Consider the following 14,872-nt stretch of genomic DNA (forward strand, 5'->3'; position numbering starts at 1 on the left):
TAACTGTGAGGAGAAAAGTGAAAGTCTTCTGGGCTCTGTACTTTTACTTCCCAATATTTAAAGGCTCCCACATATCACACCTGAGAACTCTCCTTTCTCCAAGAAAAGCAAGTACCAAAGGAAGATAACACACAGACTGTTTTCTTATTAGCAGGTAAGTTTATGTATCCCCAATTTGAGTGAATGAATTGGTTGCATAATTTTTTATAAAAATCACATTAATTGATAAGGGAATTACTGAAAAGGAGCAAGGTCTAGCTGTTTCTTGACTGCATACATAGGAAATTAATATTAAAACTGAAAGAGATTGAAAAGGTCCCAATAAGATGGAAATCACTTTTCACAATAACAGCATAGCAGCAGCAATAAATGATGAGATTTAATGGACCCAAGATTTTTTGGATCCCAAACAAAACCTCAAAGCACCTTGTGCTTCAAAACATATTTTCTTGCTGTAGAATCCATGCTTCAGATAATTTTGGAAATTTCCTCCACATTATCACTGGATGATGTAGAGTTTCCTCAGACTAAAATCATACCAGATCTTGGTCAGTGTGTGCACACAGTTATTTCCTGCCCACTGCAGTTTCAGGTTTTATTTTAGCATGAATGCAGCAGGGCAGGCAGGCTAAAAGCTACCCTAATTCTACCACAATAAAAGTCTTTATACTGTGTGATTTGAAGGCTAAGGACTCACTCTCCAACAGAGAGGAAAGGGCTGGCTTCTCAAAGTTGTGAGCTCTTCTCTAATGCACCTTTGTGAACAAAGCAGTGACATTGCACGTGTGATATTAGCAGGACATTGTCCCAAATGCTGTGCAGCCACCCCCCAGACAGGTGCCACACTAAAACCTTTCTTCATTGTACTTCTCCAATGGAAAGCTGAGCAACCCTCACCTGCCATGAATTGATGTTTGGGATTAGTGTGTGAGAGTGGCATGTGAACTGCAGCCCAGCTTTGTGTCAGGTTGAGGAATTCAGTGCTCCATAAACCCCCAGAACTGTGATCCTTGTGGGACTGGGCTGCAGCCAGTCAAACATCCTATCAATCAGGAGGACCCCTGTGTGGCGTGGCATTAACTTTTACAATTCAGACCAGTGTGGGACTCTGCTGTACTCCATCCATCAGTCAAGTCTGCCTGCACAGTCCCTCTGCAGGGGAGACCTCTGCCTTTATGATGCTGGTCATTGACAAGCTGAGTTGTGATCAATCAATCAGTCTCCTATCAGGCTGCACAATGGCTGCAGGACAACACAAGCTAGACTACCCCGTCCTAAAAAAAAAACCCAACCCACCCCCTGGTAAAAATTAAATAAAATGGCCTTAAAAAAAATCCATCTATTTTTTACCTATTGCCCAAAGTGATGTTTCCAACACTTTTCTGGCAATTCTTTTGCTATTTTCCTTTTTTCTCCCCCTAAAGAGGATTTTGATGAATGATTTTAATTATGATTTTTCCCCCTGGATTTTGTATGTATCTGTGTGCAATTATCTAATCTTTTGGCCCAAGGAAGCACCTCTGATCAGGCCCAGGCCTAGAATAACACAAGTATGGTAGGTCAGAATGGAAGAAGGTGGATTGGCACAGCAAGTGTGTTTACATCACCCCTGGCTCTAGCTTGATTTATCAGTAGATTTGACCCTATTTACTATTTCTTTGTAGCTGGTGGTGAAGTATATAATATAAACCAAGAATGGTTTACAGGATAATAATTGTTCAGAGTGAATGCAGCTAAATTAAAGAGAGAGCATGGTAGTATACACAGATCTGGTAGTTCTTGGGCATTCATCTGGTTCCTGATTTCTGCACATTCCCACCCAACAATTTAGGTAGACCTGAGTAGATTGTAAATTTTTATCAATATAAAAAATTGCAGGTTTGTGCATGCGTAGACATATCTATATACACACACTTGATTTTGCTGCAGTGTCTTGCTTCTCTGTCATTTGTATCCACAACTTTTAAAGGTTTTTTTTGGCAACACTTTTGTACCTTGAAAAATACTGTAAATGCTGTCAATACTTTCATCCCATAGTAGTAGAGTGAGTCAGGCAGTTCTTTGGAAGAATGGAGGTGCTCTGTGGCACTGGTCCTTTATTGTCCAGGTCAAGTCTAGAGTAAGCTGGGACATATTCCCGGCCTGGATTGAAGATTTTCCTTTTTTCAGCTGTTGTATGCCTGGTGACCTTGGCCAAATTTCTCTTTGGAGATAAGAATGCTGCTCTCTGCTATGCCCCACTCTGAGATCTGCAAAGTGAAAAGGTGGTAGACAAGAACTGGGCAGAAATTATCATGTTTGGGGAAGAGATGAGAGAGTAGGAAATAGCTTGTGATCCCAGCCCTACTCATACTTAAATACTGGGGAGGAAATTTGCTAATTTCTAAGTGTTCATCTGACTTGGCAGGGCTGGGAAGCTCTGAAATGTCTGTGTAGGAAAGCAAGGAGTGCTAATAGGAAAAAGCAGGCAGATTTGTGTGAGGCCTGGGGCATACTAAGGCAAGGACACAGTGGATTTCCAGATCCCACCATGATAGGGAAAGGCAGTCAATGCCCAGATAGGCTATGAGGAGGCAACTACAGGAGGAAAATGAAACCTTACCTTACCCACCAAAAGCTTTCTCTATAAAATACAGGCCTCTGTGGCATCATGGAAAAAAAGTCCAGAAAAACAGATGAAGTTGTACTGGATTCACTAGCTCTTTTTCCCTCCTCTGCATCCTGCCAAAAATGCAATTTTACTTTAATTTTGGTTTTGTGTTGTTTTTCATGATGCTAAAACGTTGCTTGAACACAGATGTAAACCATCAGTACAGTACTGTAAGGCATAGACCACACAGACATGCAGTTCCTTTCAAAACGCAAACCAGAGGAAACAATCTGCCTTTAAAATTAAACTTCCTCATTAATTTCATTAAAAACGTGTGCAGCTTCTAGGGAATGGCAGAGGGTGACTTAAAACATGGCATTGTCCCTTGAAAACTGGCAGGCGGTGAATGTGCTCTGGTGGGGAAAAAAGAAAAAAAATAGGGGATCTGAAAGGAAGGTTGGGAAAGGGAAGGGGATCTCCTGCAGTGGTTGCCATTTTTCTCCTCCTGTCTGCTTTGCTGCGCTCTGCAGACACACAATAATAACCCCAGTGGGCCTGGGGATCAAATGACGTGTTGCTGAAGGATTAGGAGCAATTCTATCCCCCTGGCATGGGTTTAGGAATTTTCATTAAAATGACCTTGGGTGTGGTGAGAAAGGAATTCGGACTGCATGGATGGAGAGCTAAACATCCTACCTGGGGAACAACAAAAGGTCTCTGCAAGGCTCACCTCCCCAGGCCCCAAGCAGAGCTGTCCTGCTTTTCCCCTGCTGGAGTGCAGTTGTTCATGGAGATGCGTGGAAGGTCAGAATTAAAAGGCATCTTTCAAGGAGATGGAGGGGGGAGGTGGGAGAATGGAGTGGAGGAACAAGCAAGAGGACTTGTTTCCTGGAATTGCTTAAAAACAAATACATAGAAGCAAATGTGTCTTTGGTGTGGAGTGGAATTGTGTTTAATTAGCAAGGCAGCCTTGTGACCAAGTGCTGCACCAGGAGAAAATGGAAAATTATTCTTAGGTTGTGCAACCCCATCCTGTTCATCTGCACAAGCAGCCCTTGCACAGTTTGGTGATTTTCTTGTGTATGGTCCTGCTTAAGCAAACATTTCCAGTCCTGCTGAATGTCTTCTCACAGTTTGACTGTTTGTATTCAGACAGGTGGCGTCTTGCAGCTTACAGGAGCATTTTCAATTCCTGCTGGCTGAACCCAATTGTTTTTGAGGAAGCAATTTATTGATAATTGCCTATGATACATGCCATCACATCTTCTAATGGTAGCATTCCTGATGAAGTGGTTTAATCAGGATAAAAAGAAAGCATGATGTTGTTCGCAACACAGCAAAAGCATTAAAGCAAGCAGAAAGTAAAACCTCTCTTAAGTTTATAGGGTGTGTGGTTGAAAGGCTTGTACACAAAGTCTTGACAAATTTCATCACTGGTGAAATGTCCCTCCTTACCTTGCATTCAAGGTAAATTAAATGTACTGCACTGTAGCAGGTATTCTTGGTGTCAACAGTTGTCCTGGAGCAGTTGGACGTAACACAAAGTATTAAGAAGCAAGCACTGAAAAACATGAGTTATCTGTAGTTCACTGCAGTTTCCAACTCATTCTGGAAAATGTCAAGGAACTATTGATGTAATGAACAGTTAAGAGCTTGTCAGTCCCCTGTCCTTTGATAGCTGCCCTCAAGACATCAGTTTGGACTTGGCCTGGCCAAGTGCTGTCTTTTGGGAATAGAAGACACAGCCCAAGGATGAACTTCCCTGGAGCAGAGGAAATGCTGAGCATTGTGCAGCAGGTGCTGTGGCTCACCACCCGGCGTTTGTAAACCAGGAGCTGATGGAGAGTGAAGGTCTGTCACATCCCCAGAGGGTGCCCCGGGTGCTGTGATAGCAACAAAAGATTATCTGTTCCCGTTCTCCTTCCTAAGCCTGCAGAAACACAATCCATTACATCAGATGGAAGGAGTTTATTTCAGCCTGATTGCATTACAAGATCTTGGAGTGAGTTCACACACGAGCAGCAGAAACCTGTCACATTTGAGAAACTGTGTGTCAGCGTGACTGGCCTGCTCCCTCAGCTCAGTACCTGCAGGCAGAAGGCACCGTGGTTAATGAGGGGAGGCCTTGAATATTAATCAAACCTGCAATCTCCTACAAAGACATCTGTAGGCACTACTGCTGAAGATTGTTGTTTTAGACACCTTTTATTCTGATCTCTTTCAGGGCTTTCTGTGGCCCTGAAAGAAGAGAGGAATGTAAATGTGACCCAGATTAGTAAATGGCTTTCATGAAAATAGACTGAGAGTGATTTTCCTCTTGCAGAAGACCCATGTAAAACTGCATGGCTTTGCTGTAACTCTCAGGAGGTTGCTCTTTAAGAGACCAATTAGCAGAGCTAAGGATAGTAGGACATGTTTTGCATTTTTATCCTTTACCAGCAGACAAGTTAAGGAGGGACCTTTTCTTACTGCTCTTTGATGCAGATGTCTGACTCTTCACCTTTCTGTTTTAGGGTGACTTCTCAGTATTCTGGGAAAGATTTGTGGTCATTTCAGTTTTAAGAGAACCTTCAGTCCACTTATCATGGAGATCAGAGAAGTTAGAAACCTAACTTCCCATTTGGAAACAGATCTAAGGTGTCTGAAAGCAAAGGGAGCTTTTTAATTTGTGCTGAGGCTGCCTGTCCTCTCTGCTCCATGAGGATGAAAAACAATCTGAACCTCTGAAATATCTGTCATTGCCACTGTGTGAGGAAAAGCAGACTGTGATACTTTCTAGTGCCAATCTGTCAACAATCATTATTGGCTAAAGTTTTTCCTTGAGGCATGCAGGTTGGTGTACTTATTTTCATTCACAGGAAGGGTGATTCGGAGCAGAGAGAGGTTAATCTCTCACATTAGCCAAGTCATATTAGCACTGGCCAAAACGTTCAATAGAGTTTGTTTGCTCACTGTCACTATGCATAGCTAAATGCACTGCTTCTGCCTGCCTATTATGGGTTATCTTGGGTGGCCTGTCCAACCCATTGATAAAGCCCGGTGGTGACGCTGCTGTGACAATGAAATTGTCAGGGAAGGGGTTGCTGGCTGAGCTTTGGGTCTTTGGTGTCTAGAAATGTGCCCAGCCTAGGTTTCCCTAGGCCAACAAATGTGTTTCCTGTGGCCAGGGAGGACAGCAGAGGTGGCTAGCTGAGCAGTTTGGCAACCCATAATTTCCTCATCATGGGGAGATCCAGTTCCTCTAGTTCACAGGCCCCAGAGAAACTGATTTGCTTGCCTCTAGTCCAAACCAGGCAATAGTTTTGGTGGCTATTATTTTTTCTTGTTTATTTTTCATTTCCCTCATATTTAGATGCATTGCTTTCATGTCAGATTGAATTCTGTTCTGTTCTCACAGATTTCTCTCAGGAGGAATGGAAGATGATGTCCACTAAATATTTACTGTAAGGGAGTTGTATGAATGCCAGTGAGGGGAATGCTTAGTGCTAGTGGAGGGTTGTTTTGTAAAAGATACAGTGCTATTTGTCGGGATTTTTGGTAGTTTTGTCAGCATGAAAATGTCCTGAGTCTGAGAAAGTTGTCTGCTAAACATGAAGGGGAGGTTCTGGCCATTGAGACCTATACATCATTCTTCCCCACTGGTCCAGCATGTGTGAAGTCAACATTAGAAATATTTCCATTCAGGATTAGAAACTGGACAGAGCACTAAAAGTGTCTAAACAGAACAACTAAAATCTTGTAAGAGGATGTGGAAGAGTTTATGCAGATCTGGGCATCTTTCCCACCCAGTTTTGTACATCTGAAGACTTTTATGTTGTACTAATGCATGGAAATGAGGGTTGTACTTAAAATAATGACCATTTTAAAAAAATATAACCCTTTTGCCCACCTTTGTGGTGTTTTGCAACCTTGACAAAAAGGTTGACGTTTCTTCCCTTGGAACGTGTACAATGTGGCCAGCAGGTTTAAAAACAAAGAAAAGAGCTTTATTAATGCAGCTTGAACAGAAGAGTAAAAAAAAAGAAAAAAAAGTCTTGAATTGGACCTTCAGTTGCTGCAGAGGTCTGTTGTCCCTGGAATACCTTTGCAGTGTGTGCTAAACGGTCGCTCAAAGTCAGCATGAAAAAATGATTTCCGAAGCTGTTGGACAAATAAGGAGACTCATTCTGAGCAGGGACTAAATTGGTTTGGAACATATGCCTGTGCTGAGCAGCCAAAGTACATAATCAGGTTTAGCAAAACAAAGCCTGATACCAAACTTGCCAGGAAAAATTGTTTTGTCATTTTGAAATCTGCTTGGTTTTTAAGCAAACCTTCCCAGAACAGAAAACAATGTGTTTCATGCCCCACTTCATCTGCTATTGCTGTATTTTTCCTCTGAAGACTTGTAAGGAAGGGGAAGAATATATAATCCCTTTGTTAAGATACTTAAATTAAAAGCTTGCTCGTGTTGAACTGCCCTTTCAGTCGGGATTAACATTTGTTACCCAAGTCTATATACCCTGTAAAACAACGACTAATCCAGACATTAATCACAGGAAATATTCTGGGCCTTTTAAAAATAAACCATGACATTCTGTGAAGAATACATAATTGAGAATATCCTGGACAGGTTGAAAATTAGCCCAGTTGATTGGTTACATAATGATCAGCTGGGTAAGCCAAGGGGAAAGAAAAGAGCACATGGGGCGAACAATGCAGCAGCTTTGTGCTATTGTCTGCCTTTTCCTGTCCTTGAGTTCAGCTCGGTACAAACATTGTCATTCCAAAACAAATGACATTAACAGGAGGTGTCTGTACCCCTGGTCAACCTCGCTCCTCTGCTTTCCGATTTTTCCGACCACAGCTCATATTTTTTCCCCCTTCTCCCTTTGCCATTTCCAGCCAGAGTTTCCCAGCCCCAATGTGTTGCCCAGAGTAACTTGTGCAGCAGTTGGGTTGTGACTGATCCCTTTCTTCAGGCAGTATGTGTCAATGTCCCCCCTCTCTGCCAAAGGCCAGTTACTCATGTCAAGGTCAAATTGTGGACAGTCATTCTGTGTCTGCCCAAGTTAATCCAAACCAAACATACCATGTATAAGTAGCTTATCTCCCAAAATAAATAGAGGATAATTAGCATAAGCCACCGCACCCACTCCTTTTCCATTCCTCTCTGGAAAGTCCTTCCACCTGAGTAAATCAGGATGCTTTGTCTGACCCATTCTTATTATGTTGAAAAGCAAGCAAGCAAGCTCTGGCTCCCAGTGGGATGGCTTTTACTACCTGGCTTTCCCAGACCAAGCCTCTCTTAATGACACAGGAAGAGATGCACAGAGATGTGCTTGTAATGGAGGTGACATTATGCCAGGAAACCCTCAAAATTTTAATTTACAGCAGATCTCTGCAGCTCTGGGTCAATCATTATCAGTTGTGTTGTTCTCTAAATGAGCATTACTTCTTGGGCACAAATGTGTCCCACCTCTATTTTTTCAGAGACAGCAAGCTAAAGCAGACTTAGCTGTGCAAGGGGACTGAGGCACTTGGAGTTACAGTATGGATATGGGTCAGAGGTGGATTAAAATTCCATGTTTTGTCTATGGGACTTGCACTGGGGATCTGCCCCATAGAGGCTTCTTTGGTTGGCTGAACCTCTGTGCTGTGGTGCTATGGGACTTTGTGGTGAAAATGTGTCCCCCCTTGGTGTCACAGAACATGTAGGCACCGATGCTGAGGGAGAAGACAGAGAGAGAGAGATGAGTGCTGATGCTGTCAGGAGGGTGAATGAGGATGTGTGATGTTGAAGGAAGGGCACAAACAGACGAAGGTAAAGGAAGTGATGGGTCTGAACTGCTCTCCCTGCCCGGTGTCAAGTGGTGACTGATGGTCAATTCTTTCCTTCTGTAAAATAAATTACTGGTGTAAAAAAAGAAAAAAAAAAAAAGTGGACTGAGAAAAATCCCAGCTTTACTCTTAGAGAAGGAATCTGCCTGACTTGGGTTGCTGAAGCTTAGCTGGCAATTAATTAGGCAGGGGGGATTTTTAGTGCTGAAAAGCAAGTTTCCAAATTTCCTACACTTCTTTCTTTTCTGTTTACATATCCTGTAATAAAGACGGACAGGAACTAGTCCCTGTGCTTATGTTCAATGTTATAGAAATAACATATATGTAACGCTAATTATTTAATAAATGACAAATAACATGAGGAAATTCTGCTCACTTCACAAGGTTTCCTCTCTTATTTAGACCTGTGTAGCTCCTTTGCCCTTCTCAGGACAGGTGGTTTGTTCTGAAAGAGCAAGAGGTGAGCTGAGCACCCACACCTTGACTATGGTTATCACTGAAGGTATAATTTCTGTTTAGATAATTCCCTTTTTAATCTGGGTTTGTGCTTTTTCTCACTTAGTGCCTACAAAACAAAACATGAATAATAATTTTAAAAAAAGTAAAAGAACAAATACTCTAGGTTAAGCAGGATGTATAGGTTTCAGGCAAGAGTTAGAGGATGCAGTCAGTATTCTGGGATGGAGCCAGACAGAAAATTAATGGATTAGACCCAGGGCACATGGGCTCTGCTGTGGGCCTCCAGTGCAGAGGTTTCCAGAAAAAGTGAGGCACAAGATACTATGACCTGGTCTTGTGCTTAATGCAACAAATTACAGTTTAGTGACACAATTAGCAAGAAGAGGAATGCAGGTGTGTTTTGGATGCATTTCTAGCCAGCAGCAAAAGTGTCCCAATTGAGAGCAACATTTGTACAAGCTGGGAAGTTATATTGCTTCTATTTGCTTTAGTAGCCTAGGAACACATCAGAGGCGGCGTGAAACCTCTTGGGGGGGGGGGGGGGGGGGGGGTTGGTGTTGCTTTGCATAATTTCCATCAACGTCTCCACATCCTGCCTCAGCTTTTGAGGCTCAACCCAGGTGTGCTCAAATGCTCCCGAAACTTGGCAAAAGCTTCTGCAAGGCTGCCTGGGGGAAGGGAGGGAAGGAGGCAACTTAGAAGTTTCACCTGGTTTCAAGTTTCAGGACAAAAACTTTTGTATGAATAACAGCTCCCAGCTTCAAGAGCCCCTTGACAACACGGGGAATCCAAAATCCCCGGGTTTGCGCACAGGACAGGCGGCAGAACGGGATTTCGGGCAGCACTGAGAACAGGATGCTGTGCTTGTCAGCGCACGGGATGCGCTCGCTGAAGCCTGTGGGAAGCGCTCGGCCAGGCTTGGCCGCCTTTCCCCTCGGGCCGGGGCGGGGAGCGGGGCAGTTTCCGAGGGAAGGCAATCATCTGGCACGTCGCGGGCAGCCGGGGCTCGGGCCGCCTTTCCCGGCGCACAGCTGGCCACAGCTGTCACAGCTGGCAGACCCGCCCGCTGCTGCCCAAGGCGCTGCCGACGCGGAGCCGGTGGCAGGGGCCGAGCCTGTCTGGAGTTACATTGATCGGTGGGTGCCGCGCAAACGCGCCCTCGGCTGAAAAGTCAGGCATTCATTAAGTTGATGGCCTGTTTAGCTTGTAACCCCAGCAGCTGAGTCTCAACCTCTCTGTGGTCAAATAGATTTACCTAATGTAATGAAAGGCCGTACCCTTTCCATTTCCTTCTTTCAAAGCCCTCTCACCACAAACTCTTCTGGTAAGGCCACTTATCAGTGACAGCACATTTTTCATTACTAGTGGAGTATGTGTTAAAATGAAATTTTGAAATAGTTTTTCAAATTTCACGCTGCGTATCGACTGGTCAGTGATCAATCCATCAGTCACCTCTGTTTGATTTTTTTAAAGTTAATTTGCCCGTTTGTCTCCTTGAATTGAATTTGTTTTAGACAACACTCCTTAATCTAGGCAGGCTTGAAGAAGAAAGGCAGAGAACTGATTTTTGTCACAAGCTGGAACAATAATATTTTCATTGGCTTGTCTAAAAGTAGAAAAAAAAGGGTAATTTTACAGATCTTAAGAGATTTACTTAGTTCTGCAACTTTCCCTAAGTTTTAAAAGCTATATATATATTCATAAACACACACACACATATATAAACATATTGTTCTTCTAATATAGTTCTATGTGCTATTACAGTGAGATACTGTGTGACAGCAAGGTCTTTATTTCATATGTGCCATCTTTGTTAGTAAGTAAAGTAGGAATTTAGCTCATATGCATGGTCCAAATGATCCTGCAAAGCTCTCTGATTATGTAGGATGTAATTCTGCTTCAAGTTAACAAAAAGATTTAATTTTGCATTTGATTTCATACTATTGTGGACTGATGATGTAATTCTATTTAGTGTCATTAAATTTTACAGCAGAGTCATAGGGAATCACTCTGAGGTTTTTTCTTACTCTGTGTTGGTTTGTTTTCTTTTTCTTTTTCTTTTTTTTAGTTTTGGTTTTCTCTTTTTTGAGGTGTTTAGGATTTTTTGCTTGGATATTTTTTTTCAATTACTGCAGCAGTGATTAAATAATCTGCCCAGTGGCTGAGATGGGTAAAATTCATGTGCTTTATGTTTTCTATGACAAGGAGGAAGTGTCAAACAGAAAACATAAAGATGTCAGCATAGGAATTTGTAGATGAAAAGATCAGGAAAGGCTTAAAAGACAAAAAATTGTCCCAGGACAATCCCAGGAAAGGCTTAAAAGAAGAAAAATTGTAGAAAGCATCTACAAAGATGGAATCATTTAACTTAACACTGTGTTCTAGAACATGTTCTGTTATATATTCCATTTATTTTAACCTGCAAGGCATCCTGTTGAATTGGAGTTTTGAGTACATTCAATGACTGTGACAAAGACCTTTCTGAATCAATGCAGACTGCTCTCTAAAACATCTGTAATTTCAGGGCAAAAAACGCCAAAGATTTTTTATTTCAGCTATTGCTCTTACTGTTCACTTACTTGGAATTCATTTAATGGAACAACCTGAGCGTCCATCTATTGAAGATATTACTGTTTGAAATAGGATTTAACAGAATAATTGTTGGAGTTGTTCAGATCTCAGGTCTTTGTAGCTCAGAATGCTGCTTCCAGGAGTTTCCAATAGGACAAAGATGTAGTGATATATTCTGGGATTTATTTGTCCCTTTTTGTTTTGTGATTCTGAGTGAGTTTTACATTCTTTTTTAAGATGTTCATACTGGTTTAATGTTAATAATTTTTCTTGACAGCTTTTCTAAGGTTAGATAGATCTTCTGTGAGTCTTAGCACAAGCTGAGTTTTTCTCCGCTCTCTAAGTCCTTGGGCTTTAAAGTCCCTGAAGTCCAGAGGACTTCTGTCCTAAATCTTAGTGTTTCAGAGATTTGGAGCTTGATTAGGTTTTGTTTTTGAAGAAGATGAGTGCATTAAACTGACACCAGGAGCGGTGTTCAGTGGCAGGATTTAAAGCAGACAGTGAAGAAGACAGTCAGCCACAGGATGTACCAGCTGGAATGTCTCACTGTCTGCACAGCAGCCGGGCTCCCTGCTGCATGAGAATTGCCGAGATCACTGCCACCTCACAGGGGAGGAAAGGATAAAGCAAACTGTGATAAAGCTCACTTATATGCTGATGTGGCCTGGCCATTCACACTTCATGAAGAGTCAAATTGGGCCTGAAGCCTTTGCATTACTCTAATTCACTGACACCTTCAGCTGTCAGTAAAAGAGGGAAGGCACAGAAGCAGTGATCCAGCCAAACAGATTTTTCTTTTTTCAGTCATGAAGATATTCACATCAGTGTGAAACCAAGATTTATTTAAAAAGCATTTTTTGTCACTTCTGAGGGAAGAATAAGACTTTCCTGAGTAGTTAGTCAGTCTTCTAGCTAGGGCACTATCTTGAAGGAGAACCTGGCTCCAAAGAGATTTCTTTTGTACTGGAGAATGTGGAGATGACATGTGCCATCTCAGGAGCGTGCTCTAAATACTGTGCTGAGGGTTTCCTAGATTGCCTCTCTTTCCTGCCAAAGCACTCCACACTATGGAAGCTGCTCCATGCTGGGCATCTAATTTATTCCATCCCAACCAAAGTTCTTTGTTGAAATAAATTCCAGAAAGTTTTGGCAAATTTCTGATAGAAATACTACATCACTGGAAACTCATCCATTACGTCTTTCTAGAGCAAGCCTAGGATGGCCTTACCAGGCTGCTATGTTTTTTTTGGCCATCCTGGAGCCATTTTCATTCTCAGATTTGTTTTATATTGGTAGTGGGCTGGTGTTTCTAATGCTCAACATGTACATTTACTGCTCTGTTAAAAAATAAAGCATGCCATGGAAGTTGAAACCAGAGACTGGAGCCCAGGAGTGAAAACAGCTGAAAGCAGCAGGGAAGGGGAAGTAAGTGGCAGGCAGGCTCTGGTGCTGAGATGCAGGGTATTCCTTGCTTGTCATCATTCCTTGGGAGCTGAATAGAAGGAAAAGCCATCTCTTGTTTTGTAAGTCACTACAAGTGTCTTAAAAAGTGGAGACAAAGAGAGAGAACGGAAACCAGTCCAGAATGTCTTTCCGCTTGGTTTCGGACCATCCCTGCTCTGTTGTGTTTTGAAAAGGGTCTGAGCAGAATATCCTATTGTTGCAGTTTCTCTTTGTTGCAGAGCAGGGCTTGCAGAGGCAGGATGACTTTCAGCAAGATGCCAGGGGGGTGGTTTGTGTGCATTACCCGAATTCTCAATCAGTGTTCTCCCAAGCAGCTAGTGACAGGACGAGAGGATGTGGCCTCAGCTGGTGCCAAAGGAGGTTCAGGTTGGACACGAGGAAGAAGCTCTTGGAGCTCCTAAAGGAGGTGTTGTTAAGTGGAAGGTGAAGTTAGAGCACCCACGTAGAAAGGGCAGCTGTAGAAATACAAGCACGAAATTGTATTCTTCCAGGGGGGAGAAGGAAACACTGGTGATGGCTATGACTAGCTTTCTAGATAAAGTCATGTACATAAACCAAATATTTTTTTCCCCCTTTTAAACAATAACCCCAGGAAATGTTCTGAGGGAACAACAGAGGGTGCCCTCTATTTCATTTTTGCTATTCACCATTAGCTGCAAAATCTGTATGCTTCTGTGTTTTGTTTAATCACATGTGATGGGGCTATTTGTGTATAAACCTACTTTGGGGCAAGACATGGGCCATGTGAAGTGCCTGTGGTGTCCCTCAGAGAGCCCAGACTAAAATGGGACAGATCCCTCCTCTCTCACAGAAGTTTCATGTTTAAAGCACAATAATAATGGTAATAATATTAGGAAGAGTCTAGATGCAAGATTAACTATATTGCAAAAACGCTTCTTGTAGAATTGAAAAGATGAACTCAGTCCTGCAGCCATTGCAAAGAAGAGTTACATCCTATTTATGAAGGTATTTAGTTCAAACCAGATGTGATGGTTTTTTAACTTGGCTGTGCTAAGGGCTGAACACTGTGTTCTTCTGCTGGCCTCTAATGCAGTGTGAAAGCATTAAGTAACATGGGCTGAAATGCTAAAAGTGCCTGTGCAGCTTGTAACTCTCCAAAGCAACATTCCAGCTCCTGAGAATCCAGTCTCAGTGCAACTGAAGGAGCCAGGGAGGGATGATTTCCATTTTATGTCTTAATGTGAATAAAATGCATTTTTACTCAAAGAATCAGAGTTGTCATAGAGGGGAGGATATGCTGGAATCTATATCAACAAGAGGGTCACATTCCTGCCCTTTGTGCAAATCCCTTTGTAATTATTTAGCAGTAGCCAGTACCTGAGCAATGGAAGGTAAACAGAATTGTTGACAGCATAAGGTAGACTCTTATGTAAGTTTCATCATCCTGGGGCTGAGTGGCAGCAGATGTTCCTGGTCATGCAAGCTGGGTTTCCCACTGGATGAGAAGTTGGTGATGTGGAGTCTGGGTATGTTCTCAGTTTACTTAAGACTGTACTCACCAGTTGTGTGACAGGGATGGTCAAAGAGCATGCAAGATGTACTCCCTCATCCTTGTTTTCTTTCCTAGACTGCTGGAACAGCAATGCCGATGGAATGACTTTATTCCAGGAATTAATTCTCATTAGAAGTACTAAAACAGAGAACAAATTGTATTGTTTACTTGTGCCACCTCCCACAAGTAGAACAAACTTATGACTAAAAATATTAGCTTTTCTTGAAAGATTGAGCAGGGCTTGCTAGCTAAATAAAAGAAGATATAAAGCAACAGGCATCTCTTGACTCTTCACATAATGATAATGAAATTGAGGAAGTAAATTACAACAAAAAGGATGCAAGATAGAGCATGCAGCCCTGGGGGTACAGTGCCAAAATAGCTGATGAATTCATCTGGTTTTAATGGTACAGTCACTCCTTCTTTTAATCAGCTTGTCTCTTCTGAGTAATGAC

The sequence above is a fragment of the Melospiza georgiana genome, chromosome 5 (genome assembly GCF_028018845.1).
Source record: "Melospiza georgiana isolate bMelGeo1 chromosome 5, bMelGeo1.pri, whole genome shotgun sequence".
Classification (NCBI taxonomy): domain Eukaryota; kingdom Metazoa; phylum Chordata; class Aves; order Passeriformes; family Passerellidae; genus Melospiza; species Melospiza georgiana.